The sequence below is a fragment of the Callorhinus ursinus genome, unplaced genomic scaffold (genome assembly GCF_003265705.2).
Source record: "Callorhinus ursinus isolate GAN/ISIS: 27379988/994484 unplaced genomic scaffold, GSC_fseal_2.0 scaffold23, whole genome shotgun sequence".
In the NCBI taxonomy this organism is placed as follows: Eukaryota; Metazoa; Chordata; class Mammalia; order Carnivora; family Otariidae; genus Callorhinus; species Callorhinus ursinus.
This window is the reverse complement of record NW_027397085.1, coordinates 7,484,939-7,510,729: the sequence shown is the minus strand read 5'-3', so window position 1 is coordinate 7,510,729 and position 25,791 is coordinate 7,484,939. Positions and strand designations below refer to the sequence as shown.

Below are 25,791 nucleotides of genomic sequence, written 5' to 3'. Positions count from 1 at the left end.
ATTTCTAGCATGTTACACACACGGGTTATGGAAGTCAAGAATCTAGCCTCTACAAGGCATCCAGCGAGGCTGTTTACTGAAAATGGTATGACTGGATATTTTTTAAAGGTGGCTGAATGGTTTGTGAGCTGAATGGGGCAGTGTGATGGGAAAGAGTGGTCTCTCTATTCTGTCTCTGGGGGAGGAAGATGGTGCTAAGAGAAGCCCCTGCGGGGAGACCAACCATGAATCACACCAACACGAGTGGGCTTGTTGGCAGAGAAAGTACTCAGAGCGCTCAGTGGCATTCAGTGGCTTTCCTGGGGGAGGAAGTAGTGCCTGTCCCTCTTTGCTGGGTCATGATGATCTCATTTTTTTTGGCTTTTCATAGTTGGCTGTGAAAATAGCCTCTCACCTCCAAAGAATCAGTTAAATCAGACAAGGAGTACAGAGAACGGCGTGAGTCATTTGCTTCCTTTTAGACTTCCCCGGGAGCTTGAGGGACAAACTGGGGAGGCCCCACCACCAGCACCACTTTGTGGATCCCTGGACAGAACTGCTAGTGAAGCAAATTCCTTTGAGGAAAGTGCAAGGGAAACAGGACAAGGAGAACCCTTTTCACCCCACCAGCAAGCTGTCCGTCACCGACTGCTCCCTGGTCAGACTGAGCTTGAGCTGTGAAGCGGTTTGCTGATGCTTGCCAAAATGCCCTTCCTGGTTGGGGCCCCGCTTCCCTGGTGGTCACAAGGGACTGGACTTTACCAGGGAGTGAGGCTAGACTCCAGCACGACTGGAGGCTCCTTATCTGGCCCCTACCGGGGATCTTGGGGCAGCTCCGGGCTGCCCTCACCATGTGACTGGCGATAGCAGTGACTCAGCTGGAAGCGAAGAAGGAGCTGGTGTCATCAGCTGTTGTTAGGAAAGAACGGAGGAGCCTGGGGGAAACTCTCCAGTCCTGAGAGGACGGGAGGCATGAGGTAGGTTGCCTAGTAACTGTTCCAGCACCTCTCTTCACCCGCCTTTCAGGCTGCTGGCGCCTCTTGTCAGCTCCTACTTCTCATTTTTTCCCTTCAGAGCTGCCCTCTGTATACCTTTTAACCAGACTTCACCCAGCTAAAAATGCTCCTGGGGGAGTGGAACGTGGGTCGGGGGTAGCCAGGGCACATTTTCTTCTGGATCATGGAATGTCTTAGAGAGTTCTGCTCTGTATTGGTCTTCCTAAGGGGAGGACAGTATTCTGAACACTACTGTTCAGAACTCACACGCTACACCCAGATCTGGGTTCAGATCCAGGGCCAACACGTATTAGATGTGCAAGTTTCTTAATTCCTCAGTGTTGTAGTTTTTCTTTCTATAAAACAGGGAGAATAATAGTGTCTACCTCAAGTGAGGCAATGTGAGGATTTAGTGTGGATAGATAAATAGATGGGAGATAGAGAGAGAGATCGATACAGATAGACAAACTTAGAATAGCGCCTCATGTGTAGAAACTCTGCATATTTGTCAGTTATTAATAGTCCTGGAGGACAGCCAGATGCAAAACTTGCTCTCAAGTAGCTGGGGAAGGAGCCCCAGAGCTCTAGTTTCGGAGATCTGGCTCCAGGCCTGGTTCTTACAGTGGCTTGCTGTGGGGTCTTGAGCAAGTAGGAACCTTCCTTGTCTGCCTTCAGGCTCTTCATCTGCAAGATCAGAGGACAGGGCTGGAAGGCCCTGAATTTACTCACGGTCTTCCTTGCCTTACGACATTGGGACATGGATTGAATTATGAACAACCTCTGTTGCACAGTTACGGGGGAAATTAGAAAATACGGCAGTGAGAGGAGCTTCTCGTTGAGCCCAGAGTGATGGTTTGGGGGAGTCATGGGGAGAGTCACCCCCCATAGCCTCAGACAGGAGAACTGCCTAGGTCAGACCAGGTAAGGGGCCAGGCAGCCCTGCTCATGGCTAGATCTCCTCATATTTATTTCTGGTGGTTGCCCTAGGGATTACAATATGTATACCTAACTTTTCACATTGCATTTCAATTTAATATTTGACCATTTCAAGTAGAATGTAGAAACTCACAACTATATACGTTCCTTTACCCTTCCTCCTTTATGTTACATATGTCATAAATGTTATATCTGCATACATTAAGAGCCCCCTACTCTCCAACGATGTTAAAATTTTGGCTTTTAATAGTCATACACATTTTGAAAACCTAAGAGGAAAAAAAGTAGTTTATTATGTTTATTCAGATGTTTACCATTTCTGTTGCTCTTCCTTCTCTGAAGTTTTAATTTTCCCTATGGAATCATTTCCTTCTCTCCAAAGAACTTCCTTTAACATTTATTTTAGAGCAGGTCTGTTGGCAATGAAAGCTTTTAGTCTTCCTTTATCTGAGAATGTCTTTGTTTCGTTCCTGAAGGGTATGTTCATGGGATGTAGAATTCTGAGTTGACCGTTCTTCTCTTTCTGATCTGCATGTTTACTGTCAGAAACCTACAGTGAAATTTTTATTCTCCTACTTGTAACATGTCGTTTTTCTCTGTCTGCTTTCAAAATTTCTTTATTTCCTTTGGTTTTTACAGTTTGATTATGATGGTTTCATTTGGATTTGTCCTGTTTGATGTTCCCTGAGCTTCTCGCATCTGTAAATTTATGTCTTTCACTGAGTTTGGGAAATTTATTGTCATTATTTCTTCCAAAAACTTTTTTCCATACCAATATCTTTTTCTTCTCCTTAGGGGCTCTGAGCACATGTACATTATATCTTTTTATATAGTTCCGCAGGTCCTGAGGCTCTGTGAATTTTTCAGCCTATTTTCTGTCTGTTCTTTTTGTTTTATTTTTTAATTTTTAAAAAATTTTTTGGAGAGAGATCATGCGCGTGCACACATGTGCAAGCGGGGTGGGGGAGGGGTAGAGGGGGAGAGAGAGAGAGAGAGAGAGAATTTTTAAAAAAATTTTTATTGTTATGTTAATCACCATATATTACATCATTTGTTTTGGTGTAGTGTTCCATGATTCATTGTTTGTTCATAACACCCAGTGCTCCACGCAGAATGTGCCCTCTTTAATACCCATCACCAGGCTAACCCATCCCCCTACCCTCCTCCCCTCTAGAAACCTCAGTTTATTTTTCAGAGTCCATCATCTCTCCTGGTTCGTTTCCCCCTCCGACTCACTCCCCTTCATTCTTCTGAGAGAGAGAATTTTAAGTAGGCTCCACACCCAGCATGGAGCCCCATGTGGGGCCCAATCTCATGACCCTGAGATCATGACCTGAGCTGAAATAAAGAGCTGGACACTTAACCAACTGAGCCACCCAGATGCCCCTTTATTTTTTAATTTTTATTGGAGTATAGTTGATGCACAATGTTATATTAGTTTCAGGGTACTGTGTAGTCATTCAACTTCTCTATACGGTATACTATGCTCACCATAAGTGTAGTTACCATCTGTCATGATACATTGCTATTATAATATCATTGCCTGTATTCTCTATGCTGTGCCTTTTATTTCTATTATTCATTTCATAATTGGAAGCCTGTGTCTCTCCCTACCCATCATCCATTTTGCCCATCCCTCCACCCCCTCTTACAATACAGAGTTTGTTCTCTGTATTTATAGGTCTCATTCTGCTTTTTGTTTGTTTACTCATTGGTTTTGTTTTTAAAATTCCACATATAAGTTAAATTGTATGGTATTTGTCTTTCTCAGTCTGATTATTTCACTTAGCATAATACTCTCTAGGTCCATCCATGTTGTTGTACAAACCATCATCTCTTTTTAATGGCTGCCTAATATTCCACCACACACACACACACACACGCACACACACACACACACACACACCATCTTCTTTATCCATTTGTCTATTGATAAACACTTAAGTTGCTTCCATATCTTAGCTATTGTAAATAATGTTGCATTAAACATAAGGGTGCATATATCTTCTCAAATTAGTATTTTTTATTTCTCTGAGTTAATACCACTAGTAGAATTATTAGGTCATATGATATTTCTATTTTTAATTTTTTGAGGAAGCTCCATATTATTTTCCACAGTGGCTGTGCCAATTTACACTCCCACCAGCAATGTACCAGTGTTCTTTTTTCTCCACACCCTCACTAACACTTGTTATTTCTTGTCTTTTTGATTTTAACCATTCTTCTCACAGGGGTAAGGTAATATCTCATTGTGGTTTTGATTTGCATTTCCCTGATGATGAGTGATGTTGAACATCTTTTCATGTGTCTGTTGGCCTTCTGGATGTCTTCTTTGGAGAAATGTCTATTCCGGTCCTCTGCCCATTCTTTAATTGGATTATTTATTTCTTTGGTATTGAGTTGTGTGAGTTCTTTATGCATCTTCTCCAACCACAAATGGTATGAAACTAAAAATCAGTCACAAGAAAATAATTGAAATCACAATCACGTGGAGGTTGAATAACACGATACTAAACAACCAGTGGGTCAATGAAGCAATAAAAAAATAGATCAGAAAATACATGGAGATAAATGAAAATGGAAACAGAGTGGTCCAAAATCTTTGGGATGCAGCAAAAGCAGTTCTAAGAGGGAAATATATAGCAATACAGGCCTACTTCAAGAAAAAGAAAAAACTCAAATAAAGAATCTGACCTTACACTTAGAGGAACTAGGAAAAAAGAGCAAAGTGCAAGGTGAATAGAAGGAAGGAAATGATACAGATCACAGCAGAAATAAATGACATAGAGCCTACAATAACAGTAGAAAAATCAATGAAACCACAAGCTGGTTATTTGAAAAGATTAACAAAACTTAGTTGGAAAGAGAAGAAGGACGCAAATAAATAAAATCAGAAATGAAAGGGGAGCAGTAGCAACTGACAACACAGAAATATAAGGGATTATAAGAGAATACTATGAAAATTTATATGCCAACAAACTGGACAACCTAGAAGAAATGAATAAATTCTTAGAAACATAAAATCTTCCAAAACTGAATCAGGAAGAAAGAGAAAATCTGAACAGACCAATTACTAGTAGTGAAATTGAATCAGTAATAAAAAAATTACCAAAAAGTAAAAGTTCAGGACCACATGGTAGGATTCACAGGTGAATTCTACCAAACATTTAAAAAGGAGCTGATGCCTATTCTTCTCAAACTATTTGAAAAAATAGAAGAGGAAGAAAAGCTGCCAAATACATTCCACAAGGCCAGCATTACCTTGATCCCAAAACCAGACACCATGGGAAAAAAAAAAAAAAAAAACACCTACAGGCCAATATCCCTCAGGAATATGGATGCAAAAATTCTGAACAAAATATTAGTAAATTGCACTTAACATTAATTAAAAGGATCATTCACCAAGGTTAAGTAGGATTTATTTCAGGGATGAAAGGATGCTTCCTTATTCACAAATCAATTGACATGATATAACATATCAACAAAACAAAGGATAAAAATCATATGATAATCGCAATATGCACAAAAAGCATTTGACAAAATTCAATATCCATTCATGATAAGAACTCTCACAAAGTAGGTTTAGAAGGAACATACCTCAACATAATAAGACCCACACATTATATCATACTCATTGGTGAAAAACAGAGTTTTTCCTCTAAGATCAGGAACAAGACAAAAATGTCCACTCTCACCACTTTTATTCACCATAGTACTGGCAGTCCTAGCCACAACAATCAGACAAGAAAAAGAAATGAGGTATCCATATTGGTAAAAAAGAAGCTAAACTGTCACTACTTGCAAATGACATAATACTATATGTAGAAAGCCCTAAAGACTCCACCAAATAAACCTACTAGAATTAGTAATAAATGAGTTCAATAAAGTTGTAAGATACAAAATTAATACCCAGAAATTGGTAGCATTTCTGTCTGTTCTTTAGAGAATTTCTGTTTATATATCCTCAAATTAAGGAATGTTCTTTTTGGTTCTTTTTACTTTTTTGAAGACAGACTCCAATTATTTGAGTCTCTCTGGTGAACTTTTTATTTTGGATAATATATTTCTCATCTAAAATTCCATTTAGTTCTTTTGTTATAGTTTCTGTTTGTTGCGAACTTTTCATTCCTTTCAAGAGCACTCACTTTTGCCTCATGGAGAGTGATTATAATAGATGCTTTAAGGTCTTTGCTAATTCCAATATCGAGGTCATCTTAGAGTTGGCATCTGTTGATTGTCTCTTCCTTTGAGAATTGGTCAGATTTTCCTGGTTCTTGATATGTTGAATAATTCTGGATGATATCCAAGACAGTTTGTACATTAAGTAGTAAGACTCTGGGTCATATTAAAATCTTCCAAAGAATGTGGAGCATTTTGTTTTAGCAAGCAATCATGCCAATTAGGTTTAGACTGCAAATTCTGAGAACGGTGGTTCCATTGCCCATACAGTTTTCAAAGGCATTGCTATGCTTTTGTGGGCTGCCCCTTGCATATGGCACTCAGGGGTAGTGTGGGACTTGAGCAGTGATTTATATGATTTAGTTCTCAAAGGCTTTGCTGTACTTCTTGGGATGTATTCTAACATGCACACTTGGCTGTGAGCTTAGGATTTCTGTTGGCTTACCCATAGAAATGTATACCCTTCCTTACCTAGCTTCCATTATACTAGCATCTTACATAACCATGGTACATTAATCAGAACTAAGAAATTGACATTGATAAAATACTATTGACTAAGCTGTAGGCTTTATCCTAATTTCCCAGTTTTTCCATTTATGGGGCTGTGGTCATCATTTCACAACTCCGGAAGCTTGTCTAACCTGTCAGTTTGGTTTCTTATTTTTCTGTTTCAGGATCCAGTCCAGGGTACCACATTACATTTAGTCATCATGTCTTCTTAGTCTCCCCCAAAGCACAACAGTTCCTCAGTCTTTCTTTGGCTTTCATGACTTTGATATTTTTGAAGAGTAGTGGTCAGATATTTTATCAAATGTCCCTCAATTTAGGTTTATCTGGTGGGTTCATTAAGAAGCTGAGGTTATGGATTTCTGGAAAAATGTCACAGAGGGGGAAGTACTCTTGTCATCGCCTGATATCAGTGCTCACATGGTATCAACGTGATTTATCACTGGTGATGTTAACCATGATCATTTTGTTAACCTTGGTATTTTCCAGGGTTTTCCACAGTAAGGTTACTGTTTTTTCTCCTTACACACATAATTCATTAGAACTAAGTCTCTACATCTAGCCTACACTGAAGGGGATGGAGCACCACTTCCTGGAGGGCTGGGTATCAAAGAATTTGTGATCATATGTTAAAAACATCATAACGATTAGAAAATTTGTAGATAAATATTTTGAAGGTATGTTTCCCCTTAAAGTTTGTCCCATTAATTTTAGTATTTATCGATGGATCCTGCTTAGAAACCAAGATCTGGGCATTGGTATGCTTGTGGCTGCCTGGCTGTCAGTTTCTAGACTCTCCCATCAGACAGAGCGAGGAAATACATAGACATATACTCATCAATGTATCCTCATAGCATTTGGTTCAGATCTCTCCGAAAAGCAGTCTCCTGTGAGGTACCATCATCTCCCTTGTTTTATGGCTGCTCCTGTACACAGCTTGCATCCTCTACCACTTCCCAAACTCTTACAGAGCGCAATTCATGCCTGAGGAATTTATATAACCACTCTGGTGCCTGGCACATAATAGGAACCTGGTCCGTGTTCATTGGTTGTATAAATGAGTTGTTTTGATCACAGGCTTCATGCTTCTCTCCTCTCTCTTTAAATATTTTATTTATTTATTTGAGAGAGAGAGAAAGAACACGAAAAGGGGGAGGGTCAGAGGGAGAAGCAGACTCCCCGCTGAGCAGGGAGCCCGATGCGGGACTCGATCTTGGGACCCTGGGATCATGACCTGAGCCGAAGGCAGATGCTCAATGACCAAGCCACCCAGGCGCCCCCCCCCCGTCTCTCTTTTTAATGGCAAGAGCCACAGGTGTTGATTTGAGGATTATTATTTAAAGTTATCAGCATCACATTTTGCCATTTGAGGGGCGATCCACTCGTGTGGAACACGTCAGTCCTTTGCAATGCTGGAAGCGGGAAAGGCTCCTACACTGTTATTGAAACAGCTGCTGTTCTGAGAGCTCTGACTGGTTGCCTGGCAGGGGACAAGCTGTGCTCTGGTTTGTAGTTCCCATATTTAGCTCTCCCACAGATGCCCGAGGCTGGTACTTTATCTGCCCTGCCCCCAGCGGGCCCGGTCCCACCACCTCAGTCCTGCTTCATCAGTCGCTGTCAAACCCACGAGAACCAGTATTTAGTGCGTTCACCAGCCTGCTCCTTCAGCGCTCCGTGAAGCCAGGGGCTGTGGTCATCATTTCACAATTCCGGAAGCTTGTCTACCTGTCAGCTTGGTTTCTTATTTGCAAGCCTAACTGTTTTTAGCTTCTGGCTATCTCTAAGGCCTTCTGGGTAGGAATCTAGACTGTCTCTGTTTCTGGTTGTTTCTGATTCCTCTCCTGGGCACTGACACAGCCTCCTGCCCTCCTTACCTTGCTCTGGTGTTAGGAAGGCAGGCTGTCAATAGGCAAATGCTCAGCCAGCGCCCGGGAACCACTGGAGTGGGTGTGGGTGGGGTGTAGGTGGAGGCCTGGCTTGCTGGGGAGGGGTGCAGCTGGGGCTGCCAGGGCCCAGACAGTGGCTCTCCCCTCTTGCTGGACTGTCTTCTCCCTACCGAGAGGCCAAGGAGCATGAGGTTCCCCAGTCCCTGTGTTGGGTGCCAGAGCCTGGAGCCCAGAGTCAACTCTTGTCTGATCTGCCTGCACCTGGCTCAGTGGCTGACAGGGAGCCAGGCGGGCGCAGTGGCTTCTTGCGGGGTCGGCGGCTCAGAGTCACATGGGCTGCTGTGAACTGCGACCTGGTATTTACTTTGGCTGTTTGCTAAAGGGATGCCTGTGGGAAGCCAAAGCAAATTTTCCAGGGAGGCAGCTGGGGAACTGGGAGTAAGAACGGGCCTAGGGAGACAAGGGGTCAGGCTGGACTAGGAGAGGGAGGAGGCATGAGCATCTTCCCAGGACCTTGGGGCCAGCAGGAGCTGAGAGGCCTGCCCAGAGCATCAGCAGGGACACAGCATCTTTGTTCTCACATCTGTGCACACACTGTCTCATGTCTCTCTCTCAGAGGACTGCAAGACAGAGTGACGGAGCAGCACCCTCTTCATACCCTGAAAGTCACCAACGGAAGCCGGAGGGACTCTTTGGACGATTACCTGCCCCTCTAAGGCACACAGCTGATAGGTCCCTGGACCTTGTGGCACGGCTGGCCTTCTCCACACTCATCCCAGGGCTGTTTCCTGGGCAATCCCTTAGGAGCTCTGTGCAGGACTGCATTGCACTGGCTTCTGGCACACCCCGGGTGTCCTGGTCCCTCGGGCTCTGCCCATCTGTTTTGTCCCAGCTGATGGGAGGGGCAGTGCTGTGTGTCTGAGCACTTAACTCATTTTAATGGCTCCAGACTGGCTTCCTTCTCCCCTCCGTTAGGTCATTCCATAGTATTAATTTCCTTTGTAGTATTTTCTCCCTGCATCTGGTTCACAGGCCCTTGTCCTGAGAACACAGGGAGCGTCATACCTCCACTCAGATTTAGCAAACTCCTTCATGCTGGCAGGACGTGATTTCCTAAGGCGAGTTAACTTTAGAAGTTTCCAAGAAATAGGGGAACGTAGGAACCACTGGGAAGTTGTCTGATGGCCCTGGTGGCAGCCAGGATGATCCTGGATTCAGGAGAAAAAAAAATAGCAATACCTCAGAAAGCATCTCGTAGTGAACCTTCTAGAAGAGACAAATGTATTCCAGCAAATGCCAAACTTTAGAAACACCACAGATGGTATTTTTACGTGGACAGACATGTATCTTTAGTTTTCTTGAATAGTAGTCATTGAACCTAATTTATTTTTTCTTTCTTCAGGAGGCTAAGTATCACAGGCTGCTAATACCGCGGTGAGGGCATTGTATTTTGAGCTGTGTGGTGCTACTCACCCCTAACCCTGAATGGTTCTGAACTACTGAGCCTCTGGAGTTCTCGTCTTTTTTCTTTTTTTTTCCCCTTCTGTCTTATTTACTGTTAGGCTGTATGTCATAAAAATGATTAGTTAACAATCCTAAGGAATGCACACATACACATTAGAATTAATAAACAAGTTCAGCAAAGTCAGAGGAGACAAAAATCAATTGTATTTCTATATATGAACAATGAACAGTAAAAAAATAAAACAGTTCTGTTCACATTATCATTAAAAAGATTAGGGATAAATTTGGGGCACCTGAGTGGCTCAGTCAGTTAAGCGTCTGCCTTCGGCTCAGGTCTTGATCTCAGGGTCCTGGGATTGAGCCCTGCATCGGGCTCCCTGCTCAGTGAGGAGTCTGTTTCTCCCTCTCCCTCTGCCTGCCGCTTCCCCTGCTCATGCTCTCTGTCAAATAAATAAAATCTTAAAAAAAAAAAGGATTAGGAATAAATTTAACAAAAGAAGTGCAAGATTGTACACTGAAAATTACAAAATGCTTCTGTGGGAAATTAGAGGTCTAAATAAATGGAAATATATTTCATGTTTATGGATTAGAAGACTCAATATTGTTAAGATGGCAGTTTTCTCCAAGTTGATCTATAATTCCTACAAAAATTCCAGCCTTTTTTTTTTTTTAAAGATTTTATTTATTTATTTGAGAGAGAGAGAGAATGAGAGATAGAAAGCACGAGAGGGAAGAGGGTCAGAGGGAGAAGCAGACTCCCCGCTGAGCAGGGAGCCCGATGTGGGACTCGATCCCGGGACTCCAGGATCATGACCTGAGCCGAAGGCAGTCGCTTAACCAACTGAGCCACCCAGGTGCCCCGCCTTTTTTTTTAATATAGAAAATAGCAGGCTATTCCTAAAATTGATATGGAAAGCAAAAACTTAGAATAACCTATTTTGTGAAGAAAAAATAAAGAACAAAGTTGGAGGATTTTCACTTCCCAATTTCAAAATGTACTATAAAGCTACAATTATTAAGACAGTGTAATACTGGCATATGGATACGCATATAACTCAATTAGAACCGGACTGGGAGTCCATTAATAAACCCTTATACTTAAAGTCAGTTGATTTTGATAAAGGCATAAGGCATTTCAGTGGGGGAAAGAAGATACATGAATTGTCACTAAGGACATCATTAGTCATGAGGGAAATGCTAATTCAAAGCATCACGAGATGCCATTTCACCCCATCAGAATGGCTATAATCAGAAGACAGCGATAATAAATGCTGGCTAAGATGTGGGGACTTGGGAGCCCTGCTACATTGCTGCACACATGCAACATGGTCCAGCCACTTTGGAAAACAGTTTGACACTTTCTTAAAAAGTTAAACATAAGTTTACCATACAGCATAGCAATTCTACTACTAGGTCTCTCCCCAAGAGAAATGGAAACATATGTCCACACAAAGAGTCGCACACAAATGTTCACAGCAGCATTATCCATAAGCCAAATGCTGGAAATAATCCCTATGTCCATCAGCTGGTGAGTAAAGAAAATGTGCTGTATCCATACAGTGGAATATTATTCAGTTATAAAAAGGAGAGAAGTACTGACACAGGCTACCACATGGATGAACCTCACAGTCTTTATGCTACGAGTGAGAGGCCAGGCACTACGCATTGTATGACTGCATTTATATGTAATGTCTATTTTTTTTTAATTTTTTTTTAATTTGACACAGAGAGAGAGAGAGAGAGTGCATAAGCGGGGGGGGGGGGGGGGGGGGAGGGGGGGGGGGGGGGGGGAGCAGAGGGAGAGGGAGAAGCGGGCTCCCTGCTCAGGGGCTCGATCCCAGGACCCTGGGATCATGACCTGAGCCGAAGGCAGATGCTTAACCGAATGAGCCACCCAAAGGCAGATGTGGGGGTAGAAAGTAGACACGAGGTTGGCTGGGGGTGGAAGCGGATTAACTGCACACGGGAGTGAGGGATTTTGTTGAGATGATGAAACTGTTCTAAAACTGGATGACGGTGATGGCACATCTCTGTAGACTTAGGTAAAGTGCTTGAACTTTAGCCATCTATTAAATTGTCAGCTTTTCTATCAGAAGGAGTGTCTGGGAGGGCAGGGTCCTGTTTTATTCATCTTCTTATCTTCCCTTCCGGAGCACAGTAGGTCTCATTAGAGAGTCTTACTAGAAGAAAGGTATGAATGAACAATGAGACCACTAGTTAGGCTGCTGGAGGTAACGCTCTCTTTCTCTCTCGGCTCCTGGAGTGTTAGGGATGGCCGGTGTTCCCGGTGCCGCCCCTCCGCCAGCTCTCCTCACCTCGCTCCTCCGGACTGCTAGGGAGCTGGTGATTATCCCACAGAGTCAGTACTGACTGTAGGTCCTTCTGTCATGCTGTTGATTGATACGTGCTGGTCAGGAGGGCAGAATTCTTGTCCTGCCACCCCCTGGTCCCTCAGAGGGAGCAGCAAGATCTCATAGGACCTTATGCTCTGCAGCATGACTCTGCTCATAACCCTGAAGGTGTCAAGTCACGGGGAAGGCATCGCCTGAGAGAGAGGGCTTCAGATGGTGCTTCCCACCGAGGCCAATGGCTGAGAGGTACACCAGCCAGGTGTAAGTGAGGGAGCCAAGCCAGGGGTCTGCAAAGCTGGGTCTTTGGAGCGAAAGGCCGGATGTTTCAGTCTCTGCAAACCAGACTGTTTCATTTCTTGTACTATTTATTTTTCCCCTCCATTACTCATTCCCTCCATTTGGTAAAGACCACACATTTCCAAAATGTGGCAAATGTTCTTGATCTACAGAAATAAGATGTTGCCCTTTTTATAAACAGGGAAGAGAAAAAACAAAACAGACTGCATTAAAATAGATGTTTAAAAACCTTTGTCCTTTTTTTTCTTTCATACCATAGAAACCACCTAGGCTAACCCTGTGTATTTTACAGATAAGGGAATTGAGAGCCAGAAAGGGTAAAACAAACAAACAAAACAACCCCCCCAAAACCCTCACCTGGATTGGCATGGTTTGAAAGTGGCACAGGCGAGAAGATTCCAGCTCAGTTCGGCCACTACAGAGGTCAGCCAGCTCGTCACCAGAGCCAACACCAGGTGGGAAGGGCAGGTCAGAAGGCAAAGCGGAATAACTTGATTTCTACATCTGGGTAAAAATAATTCCTCAATTTGCAGACACCTAAGTGATCACGGGCTTGAGGGTAAAAACAAAACTTGTTTTCTGACGGTACAAATCTTGTCAGACTCCTCTAATTTCTCCTCGCCTCGGGAGCTGGACTTGGTTGTTCAGGAGGAGACAGACTGCTGGGTGGGGTCTCTCCTGCTCTGGGCAGGGCCTCCTGGCTGGTGGGGATCTCTTGTCATCTTTGGCCCCATGTCTCTGGAATCTGCTGCCACGCTGGTCGGAGCTTCCCCAGCCTCTGCCATCCCAGGAGGGGAGTTCTGTCCAAAGGCCACAGGGAAATGAGGGTAGAAGATGTCAAAAATTTGTGTCTGAAGAAAGGGTTGCAGTTGCTCTTTATTTCCTTTTATTTAATGCCAGGTATTCCCCACATCATTTCAGCCCTTTCCCTCAAGGTAGGATCCTTCAATCCTTCAAACTAGTCTCAAAACCCTCAAGCTGGTGTCTCACTTGGTGACAGGGACAGACCGCAGGCGGCTTTGCAACAACACGGTCTGCTGATGAGCTGTGAGTTTGCAACAGTTGACCCTGCAATCGGGTTCTGAGGGTAGGGAACGTTCTGACCCAGTTTTTGTTTCACCAGGGGCAGAAATCAAGAGCCACGGTGACAGCTACTCTCCATCATCTTCTACCTTATTTGGATGCGCACGGACACAGTTTCCCCTCATTTTTCATTTAAAAACTGTGTGGGTGTGTGAGTTGTATCAAGAGAGCAAGCTCTCGTGATTTTTAAACAAAAGGACTGGTAACAAGATTTTCAGGGAGTCTATGTTTTCTGTGTCACAGCAGATATGCGGCTCAGCTCTTGGAAGGGCTTCAGAGAGTCCTCGGCAGCATGTGCCGCTTCTGTCTGCTTTCCAGGAAGAGGGAAGAATCCTCTCCTCTGGTGTCACGGGGTCTCAAGGCCACGTCGTGCACGTCGCGCAGGTGGCCCTCCTGTGCGGGACTGACGAGCTGCCCCGTGGCCAGCTGAGGGAGCCCAGCAAGGGCGGGCAAGTGGAGGAATCCTGCTGTGAGTCCTCTCAGGGGTACCCCTGGGAAAGCTAGGGGGGCAGCATTTAATTTTCCATTCCTCATTCCCTTTCGTGGACTCCTCGATCTCCTTCACCAAATTTGCACCCTCACAGTGACACATCTGCCCCATTTCTCCAATTCCACGTTTCCGTCCCGTTAGACCTCATTACTACCAACAGTGTCCCTTGCTGGCCTTCCTGCAAGGCTGGCTTCTCTGCTCTCTAGCTAATTTTCTAAAACAGAACTTCTAGCATGTCACATGGCCTGGCCCAAGCACTGGCCTGGTCTCCCATGGTCATCATCGAGCCCAGACTCTTCCGCACAGCTCTCAGGTGCTTCTGAGGTCTGGCCCAGCCCCACCGATCTGGGCATTTTTTTCTTGCTCCCCCAGGCCATGCCATGCTTCCCCTGGGCAGGGCTGTCTGGCCCTCTTGGGGCCAGGACCACACTCACCTTTACTTGTGCTGCTGCTTCCCCTAGGATGTCGTCTCTTCTTCACACTTAACTATTTTACTCTGCCCTTTAGGCCCAGATGCTACTCCTGATGGAAACTTTGTCAAACAGTCTAGCCCACGCTAGTGATGGTGGTACTGGCAGTTGTGGTGAAGATGGTGGTTCTAGTAGGTACAGTGGGAGATGGTTAAGCATCGACTGTGTCAGCCAGTGTGGTGCAGTGGGTAGGAGGGCTTCCAGCAGTCTGTCTGGTACTAACTCTGGTTCTGTGCCCTATTAACTACTGACTATTGGGCAAGCTCGTTACACCTTAGGGACTCAGTTTCCAACATATATAATGGGGATGATAATAGTACCTACCTCATAGAGTTAATCTATGTAACAGTACCTGGTATATAATAAATATTATAAGAATGTTATCACTATATAGTAATTTATGTATATTATCTATAATCTTTAAAACAGCCCATGAAGGTGAATGTCCTTCTTCCCATTTTACATATAAGGAAAGTAGGGCTCAGGAAGATCAAGTAACTGTCCAATGTCACTCAGCTAATATGCAGTGGAAATGGAATTTTGACTCTGGTCTCACTGACCAATACCTACTTCAATTTCTATGGTACTTAAGGCTGTTGCCATGAAGTTTAATGTTCGAACATCTTCTGACTCTTCTCAGCATGTGTGCTTGTTTGTCTGCTCAGATTGTAAGCCACTTGAGGGCAAGATGATTTCCTACACATGGTGTAGTTGTACAGTGATGGAAAGGTATCAAGGACACAGTACACTCTCTGTGAATAAGGGACACAAAAGATGAACGGTGGGCAGACAGCTGTGCATAGCTAGAGACCCAGCAGGATTCTCTCACTGGAAGGTCTGGGTCCTCTGCCTTCCAGTCCCCATGGAGCTGCCCAACAATCAGTGAGTGTACTCAGCCAGGGAGAGAATTCTGTCAGGTCTTCTGAAATGTCCTTGCTGTCAGGGTCATGGAGGGTCTCCAGGCAACTCATTCCATACAGCTCTTTCCTTCTGGGTCGGCTAACTGCTGCTTCTCCTCAGTCCTCTGGGTCTCGCGATACCAGACTTGGGTACTGCCCTGCCCCTGGAGGCTCCCTACTCCTGCCACACTGCTGCAAATTGTTCCTTTGTGAGACCCTCCTCGAGGTAGCCTCATTTGAGCGTGCCCTCCTGATAGGACCTGAGTCCCACAGGCCTCACAAGCTCCCTCCCTCCCTCAAAACTTCCATTTATGTTCATGGGCCAGGGCTGGGTCACATGGTCACCTCCAGCGGCGAGGGAGGCCGGGGGAGCAAGGACTTAACTCTTGCAACCTCTATAAGGGAAGACAGCAAAGATGAAGGGTGTTGGGAACCAAAATACCTGCCACAAACAATAAAGACTGGGAAGAATTTAAACAACAGAGCCATCCAGGCCTGAGACAGACTCCGGGGCGCCAGCTGCCTGTTGGCTCAGCACTGCCCTCTTACCATCAGGAGGCCGAGCAAACCTGGGCACACCAGCAGGGTCAGAGCTCTAGGTCACCTGATCAGAGCCCGTCCTATGACTGAAGCCCGTTTGTGACAGTCCTGCTATTTGGCTGTCTAGACTCAACTTGAAACTGACAGGGACAGGAAGCTCACTACCCCAGAGCCCAAATCATTAAGGAATGCTTCCTCACAGGGAGCTCAAATATTACCCCCTGCTCTGCTCTGCCCTGCAGGGGGCACGGACAGGTCCCTTGTCCTCATGCCACCACGGACACATGGGAAGGCCTGGTCTCCCCTGCCTAGGCCTTTTCTTTTCCAGGTCCTGCATCCTCAGTTCCTGTGGTTTCCTCTTATTGCTGCGATACAAAGCTGTTTGCAAATGAGCCTCAGGGTGGCTTTTCCTCCACACTTTAAAGACAAATTTAAATAATTTCCTCCCATGTATGTCAGATTCAGAAACCAGAATGCCCTTGTTATTGCTAGCTCCATGCTATCCCTGCCATCATCTGCTTCGGGCCGAATGAGAGTCACATAGAATGTAAAGCAGAAAGGGCAGTTTTTTCTGTCCGAAGCACTCCACACCTCCTTCCCCAGCTGCCTGCCTGGGTGCCCTGGGCGGTGACTGAGCGACCTTCTGATCTAATTCACAGACTGCCCTTACACGCTCATATTAAGGCTACTTGATAGGAAGTACCCAATTAATAGTGTGCATGCTAGAATGGTGTTAATTAGTAATACGAGTATTGCAGCATGTCCTCCAGTCTGTTCGCTCAAATACGTTAATAATACCTCATGGTGGCAAATTAGATGTAAATTCTTCATGAATATCTCCTGATATGCTACAGGTCTAGGGAATCATTTTAAGACGGCAACTGACATTCTCATTAGAGGCGTGAAGTTTCTGAGATGGGTCCTACACACAGGGTGGACCAATGGAAGGAATCGAGGACCAGGTCTGTAGGAAGAGACGAGCGAGTAGTGAAGGAGGAAGTTGAACTAGAAAGAGCCTAAAGTAAGGATCAAGCCAAAGGGATGGGGGAGACATGTTGGTACCTGGGCAGACAAGTAGCCAGGGAACTGGGGGGTGGGGTGGTAGTGGCACAGAGCTGGGGGGGCTGCCCAGCTCAGAAATAAGTCCTTGAACTTATCTGAGGTCTGAGGATGGGCTTTTCTTCATGCTGAGCATGAAGCATCTTACCTGAGCAGGTTGCTTCATGAAGGAACACCATGGACTCTGCTCAGCCTGAACTCAGATACTGTCAGCATTTGGATGTGATCTTAAGGAACTCAAGTCCAACTGCTTTGCTTTGTAGACATGGCAACAGAAGCCAAGAAAGGCTAAGTGATGTGTGCAAGGCACGCAGCTAAGAAGTAAGGGAGCCAGACTTGAGGGCAGGTTTTCCGATTCTGCATCTGTGCTCTCTCCATTGCATAAAGCCGCTCCGTTGTTATTTTGTTGTATAATTTAGTGAGGAACTGTTTTAGGTAATTCATTCATTCATTCTATAAACACCAACTATGTATCAGACATTGTGCTAGGAACCCCCCTTCCCCCACCCCAAGTTACCCACAGTGTTATAGGAAAGGTGGATTGAATCAATAGTTGCAAGTAAATGCAGTATCAGCCATGCTAGGGTCAGTTGTGGGTGTGCTGTGAGCAAAGGGGAGGGATGTGGGGTGAGGGATGGTTTCATGAAGAAGGGCCAATAAAAACATGTCATTTTTATAATTATGAAGCTTGCATCCAATTCCATCTATGCCAAGCACTGGAAATAGCGCATCACCCAAAGTAGGGGAAGCTGGGAGGGGGAGTCTAGCAGGCTGATGGAGACCATAATGGATGGGCTTTGATTCAGATACACCTGTTTTCAGACTTTGTCTCCACCATGTCCTCTGAAGGTGACCTCGGCAGTAACATTTCCTCATTGGTAAGGGGGAGCTAATGACCGCATTGAGTTGTTGGGAGCATGAAACGAGAGAATGTGGGAAATGAATTTAGCACGGGGCCTGGCACACAGTAAACAGTCATTACAGGCTTTGTGTTATGCTTGGCCCATGTGAATTCCAGGTTATGTGATTCCAGCTGACATTACTTGGCCCCAGATGGCAGCCAGCCCTCCATTTGAAGTGGTCAGAGGCCCTTCTCTGAATTCACAGAATCCGAGAGCATTAGCCCACAGCCTCCCTGAGAAAAGCCTGCTCTTGGGAGAACAGCTGCTTCAAAAAAAAAAAATCCAATGTGCTTTCTCTCTCACTCTGGGTCTGCAGTGTTAATTAGGAAGACTGCTTGCGTGAACACTTGGCTTTTGTTTTTTCTAATCTCTCAAAAAAGCTCTTTTGATCAGCACCATGGGTAGATGTGCAAGGTCTCGAGTCTTGCAAAGACTATGTTAAGAATATGCAGGAGGTGCCGCCTCCTTTGACACCTGCCTCTGCACACCCCGAGAGGGAGTTTCGGAGCATGTTGTCTTCTGTTCCCGGCTCTCAGAGGGCCTGCACGACTGTCCCTTCCACTGAGAACAGCTTTCTTACCTCCTGCTCCCACCTGAGCCCAGGCCCAAAGAGTCTGTGCAAAACTGGCAAGGACAGGCCTTGCTGGCCCTCTCTGAATCACCGATAAGCAGCGATCAGACAGGATTGGCTGCATCCGGACCCGTGGTGGCCTGGGCTCACGTGGGGGGCTTGGCATTCCCCGCCCCCACTCCTGGGCACTGCCCTTGAGACTGACCGTGTGGGTGGCCTTCCCATGGGAGAGGGGAGGTGGGGGGATGGCTGTGGGACAGAGACCAGGGCAGCTAAGTGGTGTAAAGGAATGGGGTGTCAGACTTGCAAACTCTTACCTCTTTCCTCCTCCCCATCCCATTGCACCAACCACCGTCTGTGAATAGAGGACCCAAGCCAGTATGCAAGTAGCTGGTCCTTAGCGTTCCCTCGTGCCACCCCAGAGCAAGATTGAACATGTTCTTGCATCTCTTAAAAAGGAAACTCACTCCACAAGGGGTTAGTGGAAACGTAGACTTAACTAATGGTTTATAGTGGGCCAGAGAGGGTCTACATCGCTTAGCACACAGAATTTCATAGAGACAGAGAGGGGGAAAGAAGGGGAAGGGAGAAGGCGCGGGAAGGAGAGAGGGAGAGAAACCTCCATTAGGGTCTTGCTTTTGCCAAGTCTTATCTGTCAGTGTTTGGCCACAGGATCTCCCTCCCTCTCCAGTCCTTCTGCACAAAGTGTTCATCCTCCCTAAGTCCCGTCTCTAACCCCTCCTGAGTGACTTCTCTCTTTCCTCTGGTTTGGGCATTCGGCTCAGGCCCTGTTCCTTCCGCTGATGTCTTCCCTCTCATCACTAGCCCCACAACATTATCCTTCCCCTCCTCAGAGCCACTCCAAAGCAGCGGGGACCACACAGAAGCAACATTTCTTGTCACCAACAAAATGAAACTTGTCAGAGTTTCAAACAGCACAGAAGCATGTGAAGTAGAAAGGGAATGACCCCACTTCACCTTCCCCCCAGACCTCAGTCCCACACCTGCTTTCTCTGGGGTCCTCCAGTTCCCTCCCCCACCCTCTGAATTCCTGCCACGGTGACTTGCTGAGGACTCAGGACGCTCTTCTTTTCAAGGCACATGAGCGTTTCCATTTCCTAGGATCCAGGAGGTATTCATGGTGGCATTTGGATTGATTTTTTTGTTAGAAATTTTGGAGAGGCCCCTCGGCACATAGAGGAAAATCACCAGAAGGGACTCTAACCTGCCTTCCAAATAAATATAGAGTGACAATCTCACAAATGTAATGGAACTAATCATAACAAATTAGCTTTTCTGGTACAAAACATTCTTTCAAAATGTGCTAGAGGCCTTGTGCTGTATAGACTCCCTTGTAGTGAAGCAAAAGACGTGGCTTACCTAGTCTGTTCTCCCCGCGTCTGGCTCAGCGGCCCGTGCAGCTGGTCTCCCTAATGGGATCAGGTATTAATCATGCTGGGGGCAGGTATTAACGAGACCACCACATTGAGGGAAAACACGCGTGCCTTCCCGCTCAGCAGAGCATGGGCAAAGATGGTCCCCCATGCCAGCCTTGTGTACCCTGTCACCCTCATGTCTGGAGTCGGGGCTGCAAACCATTATCGGGCCCTCTCAGAGCTGTGTAGGCAGTTTGGGCAGCGGTATGAGAAGTGGGGTCAAGTTTGCCAATGGCAGAAATCCAACACATTCCCATGTTGGGGTCTGTCAGCGATACACAACGCATTAGCCTTCAGCCAGGAAAATAAAATGCTTGAAGTAGTCCGTGGAAATTTAATTGAAACAAAAGGGGTGTTGACTGAAATTTTCAAGAGTTATATTTTGTTTTCCTTTGGAGAAACTGCAGGTCTGGTTTTTCATCGATCTGACAGGAACAAAGCATATGACTCACTTATTTCAGGGATTTACTTACAGTATATATACACATTTATACTCTAATTCTCTATACTTATATAATACATATAGAATGACAGAGGTCTCTATAACATATGGCCGATACATGTCTGTCTCTATAATATATATATGAGACTGCTGCATAATGCATATATGTATGTACATATATACGTGTGCGTATAAAATGTCAATGACACTTTGCATTAAAAGTATCCACCCCCTTATTATGCTAAGTGAAATAAGTCAATCAGAGAAAGATAAGTATTGTATGATGTCAGTGATATGAGGAATTTGAGAAACAAGACAGAGGATCATAGGGGAAGGGAGGGAAAAATGAAACACGACGAAACCAGAGAGGGAGACAAACCATGAGAGACTTTTACTCTCAGGAAACAAACTGAGGGTTGCTGGAGTGGAGGGGGGTGGGAGGGATGGGGGGGCTGGGTGATGGACTTTGGGGAGGGTATGTGCTATGGTGAGCGCTGTGAATTGTGCAAGACTGTTAAATCACAGATCTGTACCTCTGAAACAAATAATGCAATATATGTTAATAAAAAAAAAAACCCACCCTCTCCCCAGCTATCTATAGATGCTTAAGAGCATGTGTCATGGGACAATAAATACAAAAGTTGGCAGATGAAGGATCAACGCTGAATCGCAGTTGCTTGGGGAAGAAGACAGAAGTATTGAATTCATGAAGTTTCAGCTGATTCCAGCTACGCAGCATGTCTCTAATCACCCTTTCCCCAGGTGGCATTCTGAATTCCTCTTGTTACAGCTGTGCAAGGCTGCATGTCCACGCCCAATGAAATGGAACACTGAGGGCCCGACACCTGGGCTTTGCTCCCACCCACCTCTCCACGGTGCAGGCAAGTCCGCCCATGAACCCAACCCAGCCACCTGAGCAAAGTGCCTCAGGCCCAAAAGGGGGTCTCTGGTGGAGATTTGTGATGGAGGTGATGCAGGGCAGGGACTGGTGAGGCCTCCCTTTGTCTATGCTGCTGCCAAACAGGGTGGTTCTCCCCACGTGACTCCCCTTCTTTAAGGCTGCTTCTCCTTGTGGGGTTAATTATACTAACCTGAATCTCAGGGAGGGTGAGTTAATTGCCAAACACTTAACAATTATCAGGCGCCCACGAGGTGCTTTACCACCATAAAGCATTACATCTAATTATTGTTCATAATCATAAAGGTTCAGAAGTGCCAAGGGCTCCCATGGCAACCTTAACTCTTCTCTCTCTCTCACACATACACACAGTAAGAGACTTTTTCATTACAGTATTAAATGCAGCTCATAAACCTGCCATATTATTGGGCAAATATTTATTTTTCAAGCTGAGAATAAGTAGGCAGTTCTGGGGTAATGATTCTTCTAAATAATCCAGAGATACCCAGTCCTCAGTGTGATGACATACACAAGGCACCCAGAATATCAGCCAGTGCACCTTGCTTCATCTGCAGCAGCAAAAACTTTATTAGATAGGTGTCATGAGGAAGGACATGGAGTGTGACTTTAGTTTTATGGTATTTCAGTAAGAGTAGCCCAGATTGACTGAGAGTATCTTATAAATATAGCAGGGGCGCCTGAGTGGCTCAGTCGGTTAAGCATCTGCCTTCAGCTCAGGTCATGATCTCAGGGTCCTGGGTTCGAGTCCTGCATCGGGCTCCCTGCTCAGCGGGGAACCTGCTTCTCCTTCTCCCTCTGCCTCTCCCCCCTGCTCATGCTCGCTCTGTCTCTCTCTCTCTCAGATAGGTAAAATATTAAAAAAAAAACCCATCCCTCCAAGACCCCAAATATTTACTGGGCATTTTCGTATGCCAAACTGTACTGGGCTCTGAATTATAAGAACGCACAAGACAGACATGGTCTCTGGGCTGGTGAGAGACTGTTACAGTACAGTTGGTAGGCATCATGGTAGGGGAGGTGGAAACACAGACCACTTTTTTTTTATTAATCTTTTTTTTTTAAGATTTATTTATTTATTCATGAGAGACACAGAGAGAGAGAGAAGCAGGCTCCCAAGGAGCAGGGAGCCCGATGCGGGACTCGATCCCAGGACCCCGGGACCACGACCCGAGCCGAAGGCAGACGCCCAACCATCTGAGCCACCCAGGCGCCCCAACACAGACCACTTTTGAAGAGAAAAAGAGGTCCTGAGCTACCTACAGGGGTGAGAGGTCAAACTCTATGTAGAAAGGGAGACAAGCCATTCAAATTTGGTGTTTATCTTAAGCAGAATCAGTCAACTTTGGTGAGATCTCATGGAGTTCTTTAAACCACAGCACTAGTTCCATGACATGCATCTATCCCATTTCTAAACCTAAGACAGCTGAGTTATGTTAACTCCAGCAAAAGCTTTGCCTGCTTTATGTCATAGGCTCTCAGGCCTTGGATGGGGCAACATACTGGCAGCCAGAAGTACAAACACAGGACAGAGCCTGGAGCTGGACAAAGACTAGGAAGTCTCTTTCACTCCACAGACCTCTCCAAGGAACAGAACAAACTGCGGAGTAGGAGAAAGATGATCGATATTTAAAGGCAGATTTCAATTTAATATTTCTGAAGGGCCTCAAAGACATACACAAAATATTTGAAACACATAATAAAAAAATCCATGATAAATCTTCCCGCTCCATCTCTCACCTCACATCACAGTTCTTTGTCCATTTACCTTCCAGGGAATATCTGAAGTTTAAAAGTGAAGTTGAAACTAGCACTGCTAGCAGTGCTGTGATGCCTGGTACACCGAGTCATTTTTCCTCCAAACCACGCAGGAGGCATCTTTTTTCTATGCTCTTGACACTCACCTACCAAACCTTAGGGAGATTCCTCAGCCATGCTACCCTGACCTTTATCATTTAATATACCTAAGGAATGTTTTGTTGTTTATATTAAGTTTCAGTAGGCCGGTAGCATTTTCTCCTCTTTACTCGGAGTACTCTGTAAAATCAGAATGTACATCTCAGTAGCAACTGAGAAAAGATGAGAGTGACTAATAGATCTAAAGCAAAATAGTGTTGAAAGAATCAAGATTTATAATTCACATAAATTACTCATTAACTGCTTGATCTGAAGAACCGTGATATTGCTCCATATTTCAAGCATCTCTTAAATAAGATTAATTTTTAGGATGACAGGTAATGCCACTCACAAGGGGAAAATAACAATTTACTTATCATCCTCGATTACTTATTAAAAAGCATTTCATTGCAGTTTAATCTGGTGAGTCAGAATCTTCACCCAGAGATCAGTTATCACCATCCTGGTGTGAAACTCATTAAGTGGGGGAAATGCAGAAGAAGCAAAGACTACGGGGGGGGACCAGATCTACAGGAGACCCATGGGCTTTTTGTAGGCCTGTCTGTGGATCCACTCTCTGGGCTGCATGAGGAGCCCGCACAGGGGACAAGGCAGCTTTTTTACAATGTATTTAAGCAACAGCAGTGTCCTTTGTGATCTTGACTTCAATTTAAATCGTATTTATTTTCTGATTATAAAATAGATACATAGCATTCATTGAAAATATTTAGAAAAGTTCTAAAAAGCATAAAGGAGAAAATGATAGCTTTTAAAGATGCACTGAAGACACACACTGGTAACATCTCCTTTTATCTGATGAGTTTATACCTACAATATTTTGAAAGTGAGACAGGCCTTGCTGGAGTGCAAAGTCCCTGTAGTGAGAGTAGGCTGGTGTGTCCAAGGAGGAGCAAGAGGCTAGCCTGGCTGGGACAGAATAAACCAACAGCAAGAGAGAGAATGTTAGAAGAGGTGGTCAGAGAGATAAATGGGGGCTGGAACTTACAGGCTCCTGTAGGTTAGAGTAAGGATTTGGGGTTTTATTCTGAAAGAGATAGGAAGCCATTGAAGCATATTCATCAAGGGAGTGCTAAAGTATGAATAATCTTCTAAAAGGATCTATCTTCTTGGGAGAGGAGAGGAGGGTTGCAAATGTCAGCAATTCAGGCAAGAGATGATGCTGGCTCAGACAAAGATGCAAGCGGTAGAGGTGTTAAACAAACAAACAAACAAACAAAGGTTGGATTCTGAATGTAATTTGAAAATGGAGCCTACAGGCTTACTGATAAATTGCATATAGAGTATAAGAGAGGAGAAAGGATGGTTCCTACATTTTTGTGTTGAGCACAAGAACAGAGTTGCCATTTACTGAGAAGTGGCAGATTAAAGTTAGAACAACAGGAGCTTAGCTTTGGATATGTCACTTTTGTGATGTCACAAGACATTCAAGTGGAGGTGCTAAGCGGGCAGGTGGATTTATAACTCTGGAGTTTAGGGGTGATGTCTGGGCCACAGAATTAAATTTTGGAGTTGTTGGGGCGCCTGGGTGGCTCAGTTGGTTAAACCTCTGCCTTCAGCTCAAGTCATGATCCCAGGGTCCTGGGATCGAGCCCCACATCGGGCTCCCTGCTCGTGCAGGAAGCCTGCTTCTCCCTCTGCCTGCCGCTCCCCCTGCTTGTGCTCTCTCCCTCTCTGTCTCTTGCTATCTCTCTCTGTGTGTCAAATAAATAAATAAAATCTTGAAAAAAATTTTGGAGTTGTCAACCTTGAGATGGTATCTGAGGCCACTGGGCTGAATGAGATCACCCAGAGAGTGAGTGTACATAGAGACGAGAAGAGATCTGGGGAGTGAGCCTGTAACATTGAGAGGATGACAAAGGAGTCCAGAAGGAGCAGCTGGGTGGAGAGGAGGAGAACCAAGAGGCTGGTGTTCCAGAGGTCAGATGAAGAAAGGCTTTCAAGAGGGAGGCAGTAATCAACTACTAAAAGAAAACTGCTGATAGGTTCAGTAAGATTTGCTGAGCCGTGACCATTGGATTTGGCAATGCTGAACTTGTAAGTGACCTTGACAAGAGTAGCTGCAGTGGAATATTGAAAGTGCAGGGGGTTCACTAGGGGCTGGGAACAGAGAAAGTGGAGACAACAGGTACTGGCCAAACAGTAGCACAACGTAAATATTAGACAACAATCTCAAGACATTCATTGTCAATGTATGGAATTATGAAAAGCCCAAGTAGTCACTCAGAAAAGAGGCACACACTTTCCTCTGTGGTCATCTGTGAGGACCAGTTTGCTGGGTGTCTGCTACATTAGAAAGGGTGATGATTTGCAGAACCAAGAGCTTCAGAGAAATGCGTATGTTATTGGCACATCTCTAAAGATGAAATAGAAATGTCCAGCAGAGAATTCCTTCACCATCCATTAGTTGTCATCAGAGAAGCAAGGCAAAAATGGAATAATTTGATAAAAGCAGCTCACATTTTTCTGATGGTT

General features: G+C 45.0%; 1 long non-coding RNA gene across 1 annotated transcript; it reads left to right on the top strand.

Moving 5' to 3' along the window:
• Positions 1–612: 612 nt before the first annotated feature.
• Positions 613–23,080, top strand: LOC112839813 (uncharacterized). Its single transcript, XR_012382047.1, has 3 exons — positions 613–956; positions 21,078–21,367; positions 22,877–23,080. It is a non-coding gene; the product is annotated as an uncharacterized lncRNA (long non-coding RNA).
• Positions 23,081–25,791: the final 2,711 nt, after the last annotated feature.